At 38.0% G+C, this 15,103-nt stretch overlaps 1 pseudogene; it reads left to right on the top strand.

Moving 5' to 3' along the window:
* The first annotated feature begins 7,876 nt into the window (after window positions 1–7,876).
* LOC141625379 (small nucleolar RNA R71) lies at window positions 7,877–7,974 on the top strand (annotated as a pseudogene).
* The last annotated feature ends 7,129 nt before the right edge of the window (window positions 7,975–15,103 follow it).

Genomic DNA, 15,103 nt, shown 5'->3' on the forward strand with positions numbered 1-15,103 from the left:
CATACATTTCGGGAAATACCAATTAAAATCTAAGGCCATACTAAGTAAAATTACATAATTCAAAATTACATAAATTAAAAATTATGACAATCATAAAGAAAATGCAGCATTATAATATGTATGAACATGCTCAATTTTTATGCTAAATCGCCTTTTAATTAGCCAATATCGTATATTACTCGGTTTTTACGGATTTGCGTGATTTCAACATTTTATAATCACAAAAATGCATAAACTCATATTTATGCATAAGTTAATTACCCTAACCTCTTAGGACTCAAAATATAGTCTTCACTAATAATTTGACCATAATTAACCTTTATTTATAAAATTGTTCAAAAATGGACCAAAAATTACAAAAATAAGCCATTAAACTTCAAATAAATCTAAAAATTTCAAATAAATTCAAAATTTGAAATTTAAATTCATGAACATTCTGGAAAAATTCCATGACACTCATAATGTTCAAAATCTTAGGTTAAAAATTTCGAAATTTTTCCGGAAAAACAATGTTGCGGTTTATCAATTTATAATAAAATAATCATAAAAACATGGAAAAATTATTTTCATTAACTTTTCAATTTTAGATCTGAAAAATATAATAAAATGCAACATTAGACGTTTTTCCTAAGTCATAGATTATGTTTTATTAATTTTTCACTAATAATGTCACTATTTATGCTATTTTTCTTCAAAAATTCATAAATCATGCTAAAAGACTTCTTTATAGCCAATTATTTTACACACATCTTGTAAAATTGCATGTGACAACATATTAATTTTCTATGACCAGATTCGAAATTTAACTCATATTAACCTATTTTTCTCTTAAATCCGAATTTAATAATGAAAAATTCATTTTTCGAGCATAACAAGTCCAAAAATTATGAAAATTTACAGGTTATCTCAAAATAATATATGTAACAACATATCCAAAAACCAAGTGAAAATTCGAAGTATAGCTATTTTTAGACCAAAAATGACATTTTTACTCATAAAATCACATTTAAATGCCATTATTGTAAATTATGAACAATAAAAAATCCGAAAAATTAACCAAAATATCCTAAAACACTTTAGGACCAGAAATATTAACATGCATGTAATAATTTCGTGATATATCATAATAACACAAATTTTACAAGTTTTATTTTGTTATTCATATAACTCGGAAAAACTTTTAACCAATTTGCATGCAAACAACCGTGGCTCATGATACCGATTGAAGGAAATGTAGATTCATATACATGTTAACATACTCTTATATGTCTAAATAATTTGTCATAAAATTAATTACGGATCTTATGCATGCAAACAATAATATAAATAGAGGAGAAATTATGTCCTTACATAGTAGATTTCGGCTATTAGGGCACAAGAGAGATCACCTTTCTCTTCTTGTTCTTGAGCTTTTCCAATGGAAGAACAAAGATCTAAGTGTAAGATCTCTCCCTATGTATTATACCCAAGGCTCCTCTTAATATAATTAATATTACAAATACTAGTTATAATATTAATCAAAGGTAGAAAATTGAACCAAAACTTTTATAAAACACTTATTTGTTTCGGTTTTTAAGAGAGAAGAAGAGAGGATTTTATCTCACTAGAAATCTCTATATTTGATGATGGAATAGAATGAATAATAATCTACAACATTTTGTATATTATTGGGTAAAATTATAAGAAAAACAATGATGAATTTTTCTTCCCAAAACCGTGTAAGAGGAGCTTTAGGGTGAGCCAATGCATGGAGAAATTGTTCTTCACAAGGAACAATAGGCTTGCATGGCTAGGCTTCCTTTTAATCATTGTGTTTTCCACTAATTACAAACAACTTATAATTAGCTTAAATCCTTCTTATTTTCGGCCCAATCTATAATATGGATTCCATATTATTTTTGTCAATTGTCTATATGTTACATGTCACATGTCACATATATTTGTTATGTATTTTTAACATATTAAAAATCAACGTATTAATAAAAATACGTCACATACAAAAATTGACTTAGTAATTTCATAATTACTTATGCCAAAAATTTTACCAATTTATAAATCACAACTGATTGTATTTATAACAATTCATTCAATTTAATTGTTACATTAAACAATTATTTCATCCGAGTAATGATACAATTCAATTACTCAGACCGTATCTTATTTAATCACATTTCAATATGATACGTAAATTTTACTTCCAAAATCGTCCGTCAATTTTCAAGTAATTTAATTTACTCGTAACATTATACGATTAATTAAATAATCAATTAAGAGTAATGCCCTATAGGTATGACCTAGGGGGTCAACTGATCACCACCGTCATACGACAGTAATGTCAAACTCTAGTCAGCCAATCATTACCGATATATGTTGACCCTTGGTGAAGGTAACAATATTACTTCCCAATTGTATTCATTTTAATGAGACTTAAACATGTGATCATCATGATCAACAGTCGTGATCGCATTATTGTCGGAGGACACATATTCCAACACTGCGTCCGCGGGATCCACACTAGGCATAATCGACTCGAGGTTCTTTCGAATCGAATTAAGACATATTAGAGTCGCCACCAAGTTTTTTGGGAACTTGGAACCGTTCAAGTCAACTTTACACCTTTCATCGAAAAACATAAAGCCAATCGACTACGAGTGATTAAAGATAAAGACTTGTACCCTATATCACTCGATTTGAATGACTCTCGTAATCCAATGGTATTTAGACGGATCCACAAACCATAGATCTTGAGTAAGGGGTGAGGGTACGTGTTAGGAAGCCCATAAGGACACCTAACCCCGCCCGTCGATAACGGCCTCTACTAAGTCAAGTATGGATTTCAAACAAGGTCATAGCTACTACGATATATGAAATGCAAACATCGTTTTAACCCTAACATGTGAAGTTTCTATGTCGATTTAGATGCAACTAAACTAACTTTGTCAAAGTTGTAATTTAGCATGTGGGTTGATTGATCTAACAACATACAAAACAAAGCAAACAAGGCTTAAGGAGGAAAGGGGGAGCCGTTGGGATCTACCTATTACAAACCAGGCATTTCATGCCGACACAACAACAAATTAAAGATACAACTCGATCTAAATACAATTGCTACATACAACGTAATACACGACAACACACACGGCCATTTGGCCTAGAAAACCGTGCACAAGAGGGGTGGCCCACGGCTCACATGACCCACGGCCTTGGGTCACTCCTCGTGATGTGTGCTTTCGCTCAATCTCATCGAATTAGACATAGGGCCACGCGCCAAAGTATGCATTAGCATAAACCGGGCCATGTTGCTTTAAACAACATGCGGTTTACTACGCTCCTACAAGCATTGGGGAACAACCGTCTAACCAAACAAGACTAAGGTTTTTTGAAGAGGTTTTGACTCAATAAAAGAAAACTAACTCGAAGATTACAACTCGATAAACAAACTATAAATTACAAGCTACAAAACAATAAAGAACAAATGATAAACAAGGAAAGAAAAACGAAATAAGAAAGACAAGAAACACGGCCAACTCACGGCCCAAACCAACGGCCACCCTCACGGCCAAGACCAGGCCAACCTAGTTCCTAAGTTAGGTTCATTGGTTAGATCGAATGATTGCGAAACGGATTAGAAAACGAGTTAGAAAACAAGTTATAAAACAGGTTGATCGATTGAGAAGAAACGCGCGAGTGTGTATTCTACACGGCCTAAAGGGTCCAATTAGGTCACAATATCATAATATTAATGCTTACTCGTCGAGTGTTAATAGGAAGGTGCTAATCACGCACTCGTATGCTAGCGAGAAATCAAGTGATAAGAAAGATGCGTTCAATTAGGTTATAGAATTGTTAATCGATTTTTAAAGCTATGTCGATGTACCCTAATGTGTCTAATTAGGTTATTAAATTAATTTAATGTCATCTAAATACGTCATAGGTTAACAATCAGAGGTTAAACTAACATACAACGGGTCCTAGGGTATGTCGAATTGGCCGAAACAACAAGGGGGTCAAAAGCGAAGAGCGAAGTTAGAAAATCGTTTTATTTATGCCCTACCTTGAACACGAGGATATGTAAATGAGACGGGGGTGTACGACCGACTGAAGTAGCGGTTTATTTTCCCATCTCAAGTCAACGCGGGTGTTCATGGTGGTACTTTAACTCATACTCGGACTAACTAGTTTCATAATTAATTAGAACAATCGATAAACAAAACGAAAAACAAACAAAAACAAGACAATAAAAAACAAGCATAAAACAAACGAAATAAAAGGGAAAAGAGGAGGATTTGATGCACCCTCAACCTACATGTATCGTTGACACCGTCTTGGGTCGTAATCGATGGTAGATTTTATCTCGAGAGGCCGTCGTCGACGAAGAAATAAAGCAACACGCATTTTTTGACAAATCTGGACAGCAACTTTCAAACGATGATATCTCCCTCGTTTCACGACGAAAATTCGATTTAAAAGATGCTTTGAAAACTAGAAAGAGAGGAGAACAGGGATCTTAAGGCAACCCCTGCTCTTTTTGGGTTATTGGGCACGAAAAACAAGCACAAACAGAACTGGACAGACAAGAATAAACCGCGAAAACAGAGTGTATAACACTCTGTTTTTCGAGGGATTTCGTGTACTCTCAAGGGCAATTTGGCTCGTAAATCTTTGTCTAATGTGTAGATGGATGTTATGTGGTTAATTAGGAACAAGAAAATCGAGTTTTGATGGAGGTTTGATGGAGGAACGAGTTGCTTTTCGAGGAGGACACACAAACAGTTCAGTTTGTGTGTCGGTTTTGTTTAGGGTTTTTGGGAGGCAATTAGGGTTTGTTTCTGAGGTTTAAAGCTTGTGGGTGATGGTAGGATGTATGGAGAACTTAGAGGAATGAATGTATGGTGAAGGGGTGGTATTTATAAGGAGTTAAAGTAGGTTAAAAGAGAGGGAGAGGCAGTCGGGCTTCATCACGCATGGCTGCTGTCCAGCCGTTTTTGTGAGGGTTTGAGAGGGGTTTTCTTGGTGATTAAGCTAGGATAATATGGGTAGGATACTAGGGTATGGGTTAGGGTTAATGGGTACGGGTCTTGGTAGTGTTTGGAGCGGGTTTTGGGCTTGGGAATTGGCACGCAAAACAAGGGGGCTGCATTGGTTATGCGCGGGCTGTTGGGGGGTTCGAACAAGGGTGGATGGGTAGAGGCTTGGGTTGGTTAATGTACTCGAGATTCGTGCCAATTCGTAAAGGAAACGGGCTCAAAAACCGAGCTAAAATCGAGCTCAAAAACATGTTTAAAAACGAGTTTTCTTCGCTTTTAAAATCGATTTTTCAAATCAAATAACCCATTAAAATAAATGACTTTTCAAATCAAATATACTCATAAAATGATTTTTCAAATCAAATATTTATTTTATTTTCAATAAAATGAACTTGGGAAAATAAATTCAAAATAAAATAAATTAAATTGAAATCACCTTAAAAAGGACTTTAATTTAAATATCATTTAAATTAATAAAATGAACTCACTAAAAAACATTAATTTAAATATCATTTAAAATAATAAAATAAATTCACTTAAAAAAACATTAATTTAAATATCATTTAAATTAATAAAATACTTCATCGACGACGCCCATTCTACCTCGTAAACGAGCTCCAAAAAATGACAATGACAACTAAAGAATACATGTGTCCTATCATCATCGGGTGTTTGTCGGGTTCTTTATAAATTCCAATATCGACGGATACGGGTATCTACATAGTCGAATGCTTGTTCATTGTTATGATAAAGATCATCAATAGACCTTTGCACATGTTGCTCTTCATTGTGGTCTTAGGTCATAGCATTACCAATATAAGGATTGAATAACCCTTCAAACTCATCATCTCAATGACCGCATACTTCGTCTACTTGTTCCCCAATAGTATCATGAGTTGATGAGAACAACTCCTCTTTCTTCTTGTCATTATGGCCAATGAGGCCTTCCTCTTCTCTTGTCATGAGCGCTGGTGAGCTATTCAAGCTCTCATTCTTGTTGAAACATTCTTGCTCTTTGGATGGAGCATCTTGGAGATTACCCATTTTCTTCTCCCATATGGGTGGTGATTCTTTACCCATAGCTTGTTCTTTGCATTGAGATGCCAACTTATTTCTATCACTTTCTCGGCTATAATGATCAATCATGAAACATGGCTCATGTAGTCGGGGAGCTCTCATTGTCTTGTCAAGATTAAAAGTGATTGTTTCATCTCCCACTTCGAGTGTAAGCTCTCCATGTTTCACGTCAATCACCGCTCCCGCGGTGTGTAAGAAAGGTCTTCCTAAAATTATAGGAATGTTGGAGTCTTCCTCCATATCAACAATAACAAAGTCCACCGGGATGAAGAACTTGACAATTCTTACCGGTACATCTTCCCATACCCCTAAAGGTGTCTTTGTTGATCGATCCGCCATTTGAAGTGTGATATTAGTGCACTTAAGCTCTCCCATTCCTAACCTTTTGCACACCGAATATGGCATGACACTCACACTTGCCCCAAGGTCACATAGAGCTTTGTTGATTGTGGTGCCGCCAATGGTACATGGAATAGAGAAGCTTCCCGGATCCTTTAGTTTTGGAGGTGAACTTCCTTGTAGGATGGCACTACTCACCTTAGTGAAAGCAATAGTCTCAAGTTTCCGGATGGATTTCTTCTTTGTAAGAATATCTTTCATGTATTTCGCATAGGCCGGAACATGATTGATTAATTCCGTAAATGGAATTGAGACTTCCAAGTTCTTCACAATCTCCATAAACTTCCCAAGTTGTTCATCAAACTTAGGCTTAGCTTGACGACTTGGAAATGGAAGCCGAATCACAATAGGCTCCTTCTCTTTAGCCTTCTCTTCATTCTCCTTTGAAACTAATTGAATGGTGGTGGGTTCTTCTTCTTTTTTAGAGTCTTCAACAACTCTTTCCTTGTCACTAGCATTCACAACATCTTTATCAACGGGCCTCTTCGGCCCTTCATACCTTGTACCACTCCTTAAATGGATGGCACTCACCGACTCTTGTCTTGGGGGATTACCTTGAGGTGGCAATTGCCCCTTTTGTCTTTGTGAACTTGAAGATTCTAATTGAGACATTTGGGTCTCCAACATCTTTGTGTGAGCTAGTATGTTGTTAATGATGATGTCTTTTGCTTGCCTATCCTTTTGCATTTGAATGAAAAATTCTTGTTGGTTCTTTTGCATTTGGAGGACCGCTTGTTGAACATCAAAACCTTGGTCATTTGTTTGATTGTATGGAGGTTGATTTTGATAACTTTGGTTTTGATTGTAAAAGGGTCTTTGAGCTTGGTTTCTCATTGGAGGTGGGGTGTATGTTGTTTGAGGGTTTTGAACATTTTGGCTTTTGTATGCGAGGTTGGGATGGAATTTGGTGTTTTCATTATAATAGTTGGAATAAGAGGTACCACTCTTGTATGCTTGGAAAGCATTCACTTGTTCCCCTATATTCACTTTGGTCATGCCCCAAAGTTCCACAACTCTCACATGCTCCACTTGGAATTGATGAAGATGCCACCATGGCATTAACATGTTGCTTAGGTGATTTGGAGGCCTCTTTAAGTTTAGCCATAGCCTTCTCAAACTTCAAATTAATGGTGTCAATATGAGCACTAAGTTGAGCACCCAATTGAGTAATAGAGTCCACTTCATGCTTTCCTTCTCTAGTAGCCTTCCGAGGTCTACTATTTTGTGAGTTATGGACTGCCATTTCCTCAATCTTGTTCCATGTTTGATTATCACCAACTTCGGTAAACATACCATTTGATCCCATATTGAGAATGTTTCGGGAGTCTTCATATAGACCGTTCCAAAATTGTTGTACAAGGAACCACTCACTAAGTCCATGGTGTGGACAAGATCGACAAGTATCCTTGAATCTCTCCCATGCTTTATACAAAGATTCCTCATCCCTTTGTTTGAACCCGGTGATTGGGCTCTCAACATGTTAGTCTTCTTCGGAGGATAGAACTTTTTGTAGAAAGCAAGTGCCAATTTCTTCCAAGAGTCAATACCAAGAGTAGTCTTATCTAGGCTCTTCAACCATTGTTTCGCGGAACCAATCAAAGAGAAAGGAAATAAGACCCATCGAATTTGGTCTTGAGTAACTCCGGTTTAAGAAATCGCATCACAATAGTCACAAAAAGTCTCCATATGAGAATGAGGGTCTTCACTAGGCATCCCCCCCAAATTGACTTCTCTCAACCAATTGTATAAATGCAGATTTTACAATGAAATTACCGGTTAAGTGGTGTGGTGTAGGAGTACCATTTGGTAGGTTCTCCTCGATTGGTACGGAATGTGATGAAAATTTAGGCATTGTGGGTTGATTTTGTGGTGGGTTTTGTGTTGGGTTATCCTCTCCTTCTCTTGCAAAAGGGTTGATGAACTCAATGTTATTTGGTTGAATGTCCACAATCTCACCAATACCTCTCAAAGTATTCCTAGCAAGTCTTCTATTGTTGGTCAAAGTTGTTTCAATTTCAAGATCAAATGGTAACAAGTTACCTTGTTATCTCCTAGACATGCAAAATATCAAACAACTTGAAAACAATTAGAACAAACCTTGAGGAGTTTGACTTCCCCAAGGTAAAGAAAGACACAACTAAAACCAATCAAAGAAAATCAAATCAAGTTAACACCGTCCCCGACAACGGCGCCATTTTTGGTCGGTTCGGTTTTGTTACTCGTCGTCAAAAGTTACCTAGACCAAAACAATATTTATAACTTCACAAACTACTCTACTCTTAGTAAAGAGGTAAGTAAAGGTCGGATCCTAAGGGATGGGTATTGATGTAGGATTTTCGATTGCAAATGGTTGTGTCTAAGGGTGTCACAATTTGGGTTGAGGTACGAGATCAACTGAACTAATCAACAATATAAAAGCAAAGGAATGAAAACAAGCAAGATGATTAAAATGAGATGTAAACAATTGATTACAAGCACTAGGGTGTCATGGGTTCATAGGGTATTCATGGGATTTGATCATACAAACATGTTCTCTACTAGATGCAAGCACTTATTGTTATGATGGGATTGAGTTAGTGTATATGTTACAATCCTTAAGAAGGTTTGGGTCTCGGAGCCGAATCGATTAGATTGTACAACACCTACAAGTAGACTTAATCCTCCCTATCCAACTATATGCATGGTCTAATGAGACTCGAGTTGGTTTATGTGTTACAAGTCTCATTGAAAAGGTAAGTGATGGGTAAAAATTGCAAGGATTCATAGGCTCGCATTTCATCAAACATAACATGTGCATAAGTTGAAATCACAACAAGCAAGCAAATTAATTATGAAAACATATTAGATTAAGTATGAATCAATCCCCATGTTGGTTTCCCCTAATTTCCTATTAACCCTAGTTAAGGAAACTACTCACTCATTATCAAGTTTAACATGCTAACAAGGTTGTCAATCATACTAGCAAGGCAAAAAATGATGAGCAAGGCACCCTCGTGGCCCGCGTCCACAGTTTGGCGACTCCGCTGGGGATAATACACTTACGTGTAGCCAAAAGGGTGAAACTTGAACAAGGTTAGGGAATAGTTTTTACAAGACAATTGTCGGTTTTCATAACTCGGTCTTCCTAGATCGTTTCATTCCGCCTTCCTAGGCCCAACTCAACCCATTCGACCAATCGTCCCGTCTAAACGGTCCTAATTCTTATTTGGGCCTAAGGATGGATAGCGATTGACGTCATCCATACCATGGTACTTACTCTTGTTTGTATCAAGGACTTTCACTACTTGAGGAAATGGACTAGGAATCGGCCTTACTCTTGTTTGGTACGAGCCTCTCCACATACTTCGGGTTTGATTGTTCGGTATGACAACCCACCCTTTAAACCAAAATCCTTTAAATGCACTCAGCATCCCCTTATAATGCTTGTATATATACTTGTATCATATGTGATCACCATTTTATAAACAAAACCATGACGAAATTTTGTAAAATAAAATCCTTTTCAAAATATAAATATTTTCAAAATAGCACAAAATAAGCCTAAACTCTATCCAAATGTCGAGTCAAACTTCGGGCCTAATACCCATTTCAAAATCCATGTACAATAAAAGTCCGAAAAAAAAACGTAAAAACAAAAAAAAACAAAAAAATAAAAACAAAAAAAAAGGTAAAAAAAAAAAGAGTCCAAAAAAAAACCAAAAACGTTTTATTCAAAATATTTTCCAACATGTAAATGTAAATATGTAAATTCAATTGGGCTAAGTTAGAGTCAAAGTTCAATCCGACTATGTCCTAGTCGGAACTCTATCGAGTCGTAAACCTGTCTTCCCTTACATTTTGGGTCTTTTCAAAATTCAAGTCAAGTCCTAAGGCGTCACGCCGTCATTTTGGACTCCCTACCCCAACTCAATTAGGATCTAAACATTTCCACACCTCAACTCACGCACTCGAGCTTAACACATCAAGTCATTCCAAAATCCGTTTCTTGAATTCTCCTAATGACACGTTCAGGACGCACATACCCGAACCTCGAGTCAAGTCTGTCTTAAACAACACGCGTCTTAGAATCAACATGTGTCATCAATCCTGTCAATCAAGTCAACCACATAAATGTCACTCTGTCAAAGTTAACACTCGAGTCTAAAATTATAGTCAAGCACCGTGAATTCAAACACGAGAAGTCGCTCACGACATTTCACGAATTCACAAGTCAAGTCTAGATTTGTCATCTTGTCCCTTCCTTTGTTTGTTGCCTTGGTATGCGTCATCCCATGTCAAATCAAGTTGTAATGCGCATCATTTTCTTCTCGGTAGGAATTCTGCAATTTCTAATGAAAGGGTTCAAGAACGTTTATCTGTCGCCGTTGAAGAACTAAGTACTACAGTCATTAAGCTTCAGGCCACCATCGAAGACTTGAGAACTCGTGTCACCAATATGGAAGACAAGATAGACATGATGAAACCTTTACCATCCTCTCATACCCCAAGGCCAAGTTATAGCTTCAACACGACTCACCCATCTAAAAAGGCCAATGAAGACAAGAGAGTTAACCTCTTGCAAACTCCACTCAGAAGGCCGGGACGAGCTCATAAGGAATTCCTTGACCTCGGAACCACATATGAAGTAGCTCTAAAAAGACTGATTTCCCAAGGAAAACTTCATCCAATTGGTCCAACCCCAGACCCCGAAAAGATATTCCCTAGATGGAAGGGCGATTCATATTGTCAGTACCATCGAGGTAGGGGACACGATACGGAGGAATGCTTTTGTCTAAAGCATATTATTCATGATATGATCGAGGATCGCAAGCTTCTTGTGCCACCTTCCGCCAAGAAATCCAAGAAGACCGACCCTCTTGGGTCCAATATCATTAAACATGATGAAGAATCATTCCTGGATTAATCTCATCTCCTTGATCCTTACGACAATAAAGAAATCAATGTCCTCGAAGGCGAAGATATCCAAAATGGAATGCTCATGCTTTCCATGGCCTTTGACAATAAATTTTCCAAAATAGAGGGAGCTATTAATAGCCTAAACTCTCGGCTTTCCAACATAGAAAATCAGTTCGCCGAAATGGGTAAGAAGCTTGATGCCCAACCTCTTAAGATGAAAATTGTCCAGGCAAACCCTCAACTTGACAGTCCTAAGGAGAAAGTAACTAGTGAATGATCTATTCCTAACAACCCTCCAAGGTCATTTACAAAGGCTTCCGAAAATAAGGGCACACCTCCTAGGAAATTTATCAACATTGGTATTAGATACGCCGATGCCTTTCAGAGACTCATGGAACAACGAATGTTGAAGCCTATCGGTCCTACACCTGACCCAGAGAAGAAATCCAAATTCTGGAATGAGAATGCCTACTGCAAATACCATAGAGGCAAAGGGCGTGATACAGAGAAATGTTACAAATTAAAAAACGTCATTCAGGATATGATCGAAAGCGGGAGGTTGGCCGTCTCAACCTTTAACCCACAAGGTAGCTTAAGCGATCCTCATGGATATGCAACTTATCAAGAAACTTTTCTTGACTATTATCCTTTCAGTGTTCCCAACGATGAGGACGAGGTGCTCAAATGGGTGAATGCTCAAAGTCAGATGCCGAAGCCAGTTGCTGGAAGAGTAAACGTTCAAGCATGGGCCGATGATTACGAGTCTAGATCTAAGATCGCGTCAAAGTCCGAGTCCGAGTCCGAGTCTTAGGCTTTCTATCTCATATTTGTTCTAGTATCTTTCTTCATGTCCATCTCCATTTCTAGTGACAACCTGGGGGCTGTCCCACGAGTCACATGTCTTCTCGAGTCTATGTCTATACATTCATTATCCATTTCAATAAAAATACAATTTTCACTCCACATATTCTATCCTATCTCCTCCTTTACCCCATTTCCTGTGACAACAAGAATTGATTTGAGGTATTTTTTAAAAAACGAACAACAACCACACATTCCAAGTCGATGTGAGTGCGCTTATATGATGTTCCATTTGAAGTTGTATAGGACCTAAAACTCCGTGTTCTTTTCTTACCTATTCCATGTCTGGCAATAGAAACCACAATATAACCCTAGTCTAGGACGAGCATATCTCAAGAGATTCTAGGACGAATCTAGACCGTCTCCCTTGTTAACGATCCATGACGGAAGGCAAACCCATTCCCCATACTAAACAACCCGTGTTACTAAAAGACCAACCCATTTCACATCAAAAGGTGTCAGTCTGACCCAAGTCCATCCAAGATGATACGAGCCATGATGAAAGACAAAAGGCTCAATCAAGAGAAATGACCAAGATCAATATCCAAAGCCGTAGTTATGCCTATAACCCAAGACAAAAGAGTCAAAAGAAGAAGGCTCAAGCAAGTCAATGTCAATATCCAAAGTCAAGTTATCTTCAAAACCCCAGGCCAAGAATCTGAGTCTGAATCAAGAACAAGCCTGAAATCGAATACAGAATACTGCTGAAGTCTATACAAAATGAAGATGGTCATCTAGCACCTTCACTTAGCCTTTCACGCATCACACACCGTAAGTCCTTCTCGTGACCGTTACCAGGGAGATAGTTAGGAATTTTGAGAATCTTCTAAAGCTTGTCAAATATACCCATCCTTTAGGGCCAAGACATGGAAACTTGATCCCACGTCATTTTAACCTACCTTTATGTGCTCAGGCTACATCAAGCCAAGAGAGTCCATTTCCAAGCCACATTACAAGCCATAATCCCATCAAGCCTTAACTCTACAAAATCAAGCTCCAGAGATTTGTTCATCAAAGCCTCTTATTACCGAGCTCCACAATCCAAATATCCAATACAGTTTTACCTTGACCCAAACACGGAGTCTTCAAATAATTTGCTGCCTAGAACGGGACATACCCATATCATCCTTAGGGTCCACTTTTAGGTGTGCTCACACGACAAGGAAATTTTTACAAAATTAATTATACCTCTTTGATCTATGATCAGAGGGAGTTATCTCAAATCAGTTCTTTGAGTCACCAAAGGAATGCACTCTCCTGACCCATTCACTTTAAGGCCCTAACAACATAGCTTAGGCACCCACCTGAACTACGAGCATGGTTTGATTTCACCAATTCAGGTGGATACGTAGGCAGTCCTTTCTTACACAAGAAGGATACAACCACAGCACCCAAATAAAATTAACCAAACCTCAGAACTATGATCTGGTTTGATTTCACTTCACGTGAATACGTAGGCAGTCCTCAAGGACACAACCATCTCAACCATCACAATTTTCAACCTTCCAACCTCAATTAACATCCCTTCCACAAACAACACCTCTATACCGGAGGCTCCTTATGGTCGCCCAGTCTCCTTTTTTTTACCAAAAGTCCAGAGTCATCTTCTCATCCTGGGGGCTTCTCTTCCAAGATGCCACCCTTCCTTTGTTCCTCTAAGTCTAGCTGGTACTCAGTCCGGACAATGACAAAGATCTTAGATCAATTATCCAAGTTATCGTACCTCAAGAGGGGTCTCTTTTACAGCGAGCGGCAGCAAAAGAAGTCCTAGTAGACAGATGATCCATGGCTCATGCCTTGCCTTTATATGCCTTCATCATTCTTGCAATTCTTGTACCTTTGGAACTGATACGCATTGTCACCCACACTTGGCTAGGGGTTGCGCATACTTAAACAAAGTATGTCGAAGTCATCCCTGTGTTGCGTCAAATATAAGTTAGTGTCGCGTCAGTCAAATCTAAGTCTACATTTCGCGTAGTGTCCTAGTAGATCTGTGTCATGTCAAGTCCTACGTCTAAAGGACGTTGAATATGCATAACGCATTACAAACGACAAACTTCTTCGAACAAGTTTTAAACAACTTTTAAAAAGAAACGACTTTTGCAAACCCATGTGTTTCCTCATTCGAGGTCCATGTAATAATCGCTTACGTGCATATATTAGATTGCATTCTTGTGTGGCTACTAACCATGCAGGTAAGTATCAGAAGCAGTACTTTATCAAGACCTCGCTTGCCACAACGAGCGAATATTTTTTGACAGGTGTTTGACACACCTCTATTATGTTCCCCCAGTGAGAGTACACGGATAGACATTCCCTCTCGAGACATGGAGATCAGTTCCCGATTATGTTCCCTCAACGAGAGCTCACGACCGACAGTCATTCTCTCTCGAGACATGGAGATCAACACCGACCCCAAATCCTTCCGGAATTCGTTTGAAGCTGAACGCAAGCAGATTTCTCCCAGCAGTTCCAGACTGTGTCCTGCTGTCTTCTCCCAAAATCATCGTTTTATTCCCCAACGAGAGTTTGCTTGAGGACAGAGACAAGCAGATGCCCCCAGGCGATCATTCATCCCTTTAGGTAACCCTTTTCAGGATAAACCTTCATGCCTTTCAGGTAACCCTTTTCTGGATAAACCTTCATATCTTTCAGATAACCCTTTTTCAGGATAAACCTTCATATCTTTCAGATAACTCTTTTCAGGATAAACCCTTCAGATCTTTCAGAAACTTACCTTAATCTTTCGGACAACCCTTCAGATCTTTCAGAAACTTACCTTAATCTTTCAGACAACCCTTTAGATAACCTTTGGGATAATCCTTCCTTCAGCCTTCCTCCCT

The sequence above is a fragment of the Silene latifolia genome, chromosome X, assembly GCF_048544455.1.
Source record: "Silene latifolia isolate original U9 population chromosome X, ASM4854445v1, whole genome shotgun sequence".
In the NCBI taxonomy this organism is placed as follows: domain Eukaryota; kingdom Viridiplantae; phylum Streptophyta; class Magnoliopsida; order Caryophyllales; family Caryophyllaceae; genus Silene; species Silene latifolia.